This window comes from Octopus bimaculoides, chromosome 16 (assembly GCF_001194135.2).
Source record: "Octopus bimaculoides isolate UCB-OBI-ISO-001 chromosome 16, ASM119413v2, whole genome shotgun sequence".
NCBI lineage: Eukaryota > Metazoa > Mollusca > Cephalopoda > Octopoda > Octopodidae > Octopus > Octopus bimaculoides.
In genome coordinates this window covers 30,617,758-30,624,070 of record NC_068996.1, presented here as the reverse complement: position 1 = coordinate 30,624,070, position 6,313 = coordinate 30,617,758, and the positions used below count along the sequence as shown (strand labels likewise).

The window sequence follows — 6,313 nt, the reverse complement described above, 5'->3', positions numbered from 1 at the left end:
AGTATTTTTAGCTTACTTTGGAAACAAATTGCAAGTAATTTTGTTTATAGCTGTTAGGTTTTGTGTCAATTTTAACAGGGAATGCAAAAACGAACATTGTCACCATATTTTGCTTCTTTTTTTTTTTTTCTGTAAAAGCAAGAGAGCTGCTGAGGCTCACTAAGAGATATGTGAAGCTTATGGTGTTGATTTCTTAACAGAACACACATCAGAAATGGTTTTAAAAATTCCATTCTGGAGATTTTTCACTCAAAGATGGCCAACGTCCTGTTTGACCTACTGAAGTTGATGATGACCAAATCAAAGCCGTAATTGAACCTGATTGTCATATAACTGTGCAAGAGATTGCAAAGAGGTTAAATGTATCATATACAACAATTGGAAATCACTTAAAATGTCTTGGACTCATTAAGATCAATATTTGGGTTCCGCATAAATTGAAAGAGATTCACTTAACACAATGAATCAATATGCATCTCAAAAGCAATGAAACAAACCCTTTTTTTTAAATGAATCATCACTGGTGATGAAAAATGGATTGTCTACAATAACATCAATCAAAAACGATCATGGTCCAAACGTAATAAACCAGCACAAACCACATCAAAAGCTGAATTGCATCAAAAGACAGTCATCGTGTCAATTTGGTGGGATTACAAAGGTATTGTGTACTTTAAGTTGCTTCCAAGAAACCAAACAGTCAATTCAGATGTTTACTGTCAACAACTAATGAAACTGGAGGAAGCAATCAAACAAAAAAGGCCAGAATTAGCAAATCATAAAGGAATCGTGTTCCACCATGACAATGCTAGACTACACACATCTTTGAAATTATTGGAGCATGGCTGGGAAGTGATGTCACATCTACAATATAGCCCTGACCTTGCACCATCAGATTACCATTTATTTTGAAGTTTGCAAAATTCTTTGAATAGTAAAACTTTCAATAATGATGATGACTTGAAATCACACTTGCTTCAGTTTTTGGCTGATAAGGATCAGAAGTTCTATGAGTGCAGAATCATGAAATTGCCAGAAAGATGGCAAAAGATCATCAAACAAAATGGAAAATATATAATTGATTAAAGTTCATTCTTTGTATGAAAAAATAAATGACTTATTTCACACTAAAAATCCAAAATTACTTTCTTGCCAACCCAACAATATATATATATATATATATATATATATATATATTGTCAATGTATCATATATCCAAAAACAAAGAAGCTTACGCTAAAGCACAGAGCAGTAATGTATTTATATGTAGTTAAGACTATGTCCGGTCATAGAGTGACCAATGGTTTTGCATCTACAAAGTCTCATTAAACTCTAAAACTAAAGACAAATGTAACTCTTCACCTCTGGGAGACAGGAATCCATTGTAGTCAGTAAGTCACCAAAGAATAAATACTCCAGGGTCAGCAAGGACAGGTTATCTCCCTTAGATTAGTTCATCTGGGCCAAAAGAGTAGGAACAAGGGATTTTTCTTTCCCTGGGTTACTTTCAGGTCATAAGGACCCTTCCAGGTCTAATCGGAGAATGGGGAATGCCATGCTTGCAGCAGGTGGCATTTGAAATGTATGCAAGGACTATAAATTTCCTGGCGAGTGTTCAGTGATCCAGGTTTCTGGGAGTCTTTGAGTATCTTTGCTCACTCAGCTATACAACACTTGCAGTATTTGCTCCTGTTAACGTAGGATCCCAGCTACCCTCCTCCACTTGATATCATATGGGATCCCTTCATCTTTGAGGTTCCACACACAGCTGGCCAGAAATGTGACAAATTGTCTTTCTGAAATCCTGAAAGAGGACCTTTGGTTGTACAGATGCCACTTGAAGGCTGTCCCTGCTGACCTAATTTATTTCCAGGCTTGGGTGTTAGCTGTGCTCACATTACTGGTGCATCTTCAGTTGACTCTGCGCCTGGAGATGAGACGTTGTTGCCGCCAGTGTTGCTGGAGCTGCCATCAGTGCTGTTATCATTGCAAGGTGTTGGTCCAGCGACATCGCTGTGGCTGTTGTCATTGTGGTGGTCATCCCTGGCCATGGCACTAATGTTGCTGATGATGATGTGGGTGCTATCATTGGTAATACTGGTAGTGGGGCTAGTAGCCACACTGGTGCTGCTGGTGTTGGCATGATCATCATCTTCGACTGCAGTGCTGGTGCTGTTGGCATTAGTACTGATGTTTCTACCGCTGTCGCTGCTGCCAATACTGTTGTTGGATGATCAGTTGCTGCTATTGTTATGGTCATTAGGTCTGGATATCACCACTGCCATATAAATGACTACCTCAGCTTCTGATTAGACCTGAAAGAGTCCTTACGATCTTAAAGCAGCCCAGGAAAAAAATCCCTTGTTCCCCCTCTTTTGGGCCAAATGAACTGGTCTAAGGGCAATAACTCGTCTTTGCTGACTGAAGTATTTATTCTTTAGTGACTTACTGACCAAATGACTGTAACAGATTTCTGCCTCCCAGATATGAAGAGCTATATTTGTCTTTGGGGGTTAAGCCCTATGTGGATGCGAAACCACTGGTCATTCTATGACCAGACATAGTCTTAACAACATATAAATAAATAAATATATTCATTTAATGTGCACAATATAAAGTGTATATAGTTTGCTGTTCCATTAAAGTAAGATCTACAAAAAAGTGAAAGATAAATATTTAGTGTACACAGTATAACGATATGAGCTACTAATAGTTTCTTGCTTGGATATGTGGCTGTAGGCATGGGTTGTTATAACACACCTTGTGTCTCCAGAGACAAGGTGTGTATTATTTAATGTATGCAGTATAAAGATACAAACTACTATTAGTTTCTTATAACACACCCTGCGTCTCCAGAGGTACAAAGGGTGTTATAAAAACCTGTCTTGGGCCATGTTTCCAAGCAAGAAACTTTTAGTAGCCCATATCTTTACACAGTGTGGATTAAATGATATCTATTTCTCATTGGATGTGTGTATATATATATATATATATATATATATATATATATATATATATATATATATATATTACACACACATGTAATAATACAAGAAGAAATACAAACATAACTGTCTACCTACCTACCCATTCACTCATACACACACATCTATCCATCTTGTAGATGAATTAATGCTTGTATATCTCCCCCTCACACATCTTTCCCCTGCTTACTATATTATTAATACTACTCCACTACTCTTCATCTTCTTCTATAATGCCAGTCATCACCTATCATCAATCAGTCCTCCACCCTTTCCTATTCACTACTTCCACCCTTCAACTCTACCCAGTCACTACAGCCATATCCTACGTGTATATATGACCAGCCACTCTTCAACCTTTGTTCTTTATTATTTTACCCCCACCTCCAACCATCTCACACACTCTTCATATATTCTTACAACTGCTACCTACCTTCACACCCCGTTCTGTTTCCACTTACCCCTATTCACTTTTTGTAGCTTCAAGGTTCATCCTGACACTTCTTCACCACTATCTTACCTCACTTACCAGTTCTTACCCAGTCACTCCCACCCAAGCAATGTATTTCTTCTATAGCAAGAAATTTGTTCTGAGGTAGCTCTTCCTTTCATTCTTTAACCTTTCTTCCTTGAGCATAAAGTAGCTTTCCTTCAGTGTAGCTCCACTCAGTCTTAGGGGCTGAGTCTCACAAGCTGCATGATGATCTTACTAGTGCTGGAACGAGGAGAAAAGCTGTAAGTGGTTGACATTAGGAAAAGTATCCAGCCATAGAAATCATGTCAAAGAAGACATTGGAGTACTGATACAATCCTTGTACTTGCTGAATCCTGTCAAACCATCTAACTCATGCTAGCTTGGAACATGGATGTTAAAAGATGATGAGGATTCACACACACCAGCACTACTGAAGATTACCTCATAACTAGCAAGACTAAGAACCTAAAGTGGCTCCTATAACTGAGGGAGAATAGAAGAGAGAGTGGGTGATTATTCTAAGTGGAGGGACAGTAAAGTAAGACAAGGAACAAGGAAAAAGTGACTGTTTATTAAGAAATGGTGGAATAAGTATTGAATGCTGATAAGGTAGGTTGCGTAAAGGAGGTGACTAGAGTTATCCAGTATTATAAGGGGCAAATATGGGCAGAAGGGGTGAGAGAAAAGGACTGGAAAGGAGCAATAGACTCCAGTGGAGAAGAATCCTGAGTAGCACTGAGGAAAGATGTGGTGAGATTGTGTAGACATGCCAGAAGAGAAGTAAAAAGCAGTGTTGAGGAAGCAGAGACTGAGGAATGGACAATGAGAGAAATGGAGTCAGTGGGTAAGTTGAGTGAGAGAATGAGGGAAAGAGAGACAGGAGAATACCACAGAGGTAGGAGGAAGTAAAAGACTAGAGTGTGAATAGTGTTAAAGCACTGCAGGAGTGGAAGCACTGGAAAGGATGAGCAATGGTAGAGGAAACACTGGATGGATGCAGTAAGGGAAAGAAAGGCTAGATGACATCTTTAGAGGTGTAAGGGTGCATAGTGAGATAAAGATTTAAAAAGTGTTAGGTGTCAATAGAGATGACCTGGGAGAGAACATGCTATGAATGATGAAGAGATGGGAGTCATGGAAGTGGGGCAATATACAGTAGGTCTGATACTGAACAAATACATAGAAACACACTCGTGCGTATTACAGCTTCTCAAACACTACACTTGTGTGAGTATGTATTTTCCTACATACTGTCAGTCAGTACATCTTTGTTATTTCCTTGAGAAATAGCACCTTTAGGTCAGCCTTCACCACAAGTCTTCTTTTAGTTTCTCTCTTCTACAGCTTCTACTAGTAACATGTAGTGTTTGGTGGCACTTTTGCATGCAGCAATTATCTTCCAAGTGCATTACATGTCTCTGCCAATACAGCTTCTCTTATACACTACACCTGACTCCCTTTACTTCCTCTTAGCCCACATGTACACTAGCATTCATGCATGCTGTCATTGCACATTCATCAGTGTGCTAGCTTCATTTCTTTCTAACTCTTGCTTATATTTCCCTACCATGCTGTATCACTTTTAACATAAGTGTCACATAATCTGTCCTTTGATCTCTGAAAGGGAGGGGGGGGGAACCATTGGTGCCAGCAGCAACAATAGCACCTTGAACTTTTTCCAAACCATTCTTCCCGTGGCTACTATACCTTCAGAGAAATCATCTCCCAATGGCTAATTATATCTTCTAGATAACTACTACTAGTAAGCCATCAAAGCATTTAACAGAATTTATTTCTAGTAATGTCATAGTATGTAGTGCAATATCACATATGAAGCTAATGTTCTCTTATGTGTCCATAATTACATTCAGTACAGCATAAAGAGCTTATACCTACTCCTTTCTTGCACATTGAGCAGAATTGTTTCCTTAACAATACCAGGATCTGTCTTCTTCCCTACTTACTAAAACCTTAGTCTTTAAGTTTACTTTAAAGATTTTTGATTCCAGATTTAGCTTCATGCTTGGAATTTTTCCTCTATATATTCAGTTATGTGAACCAGATCGTCAACTTAGCATAGATTATTTCCTAATGAACAACTAGACTTAAACATCTCTGCGACAACCTGTAATATTATGATGGTGAGGACTGAGAATTGAGCCTTGATGGATTCCTAGTGTCATGCTTAATTCATTACTGAAATCTTTGTTGATTCTCACCTTTACTTACTGCGCCTTTGTACATAGCTTGTACAGCCCTGACAAGACATTCATCCAGACCAAGTTTCTTTAGTGATCATCAAATTACTAAACATTTTACATTGACAAAATGCTTTTTCCAACTCAACAAATGCCAAGAATAGTTGTTTACTCTTAGCCAAGAATTTCTTCTACAATTGCCTAAGAAGAGTGCATCAGTGGTACCTCTTCTGGATATGAAGCAAACTGCATCTCCATTATGGATCAATTATCTTTCAGCTTTCTCCAGACCATCACAATCTGATACAGCAGTTTAATTCCTCTATAATTTATTTTCTCTAAGGCAACTTTGCCTTCAAAGCGGTTTACAATAATATTGCTACACCACTGTCGCCAACGTGCCCCTTGAAGTTGCAGCTGTTACAAAGACACTACTGATTGCCATTGTGGCAACCTGCAGAAGGGTCTCATAGAAACGCTTCCCTGGTCATTTGCCAATCCTCATTGTAGGGCATATGTGGAGATTACTGCTGCTGTTGTGTTGTCTATAACTAGCCTCAATTTAACTATCCTTTTGCACACTCTTACTACCTTAGTTACTTTATCTAACCATTTCTCAATTTCAATTACAATTATATATATATATATATATATAT

At 38.3% G+C, this 6,313-nt stretch overlaps 1 protein-coding gene across 1 annotated transcript in view; it reads right to left on the bottom strand.

Moving 5' to 3' along the window:
* LOC106871429 (Golgi resident protein GCP60) overlaps positions 1-6,313 on the bottom strand; it is a 60,155-nt gene that overhangs the window by 39,034 nt on the left and 14,808 nt on the right. The gene's annotated exons all lie outside the window — the stretch shown is intronic.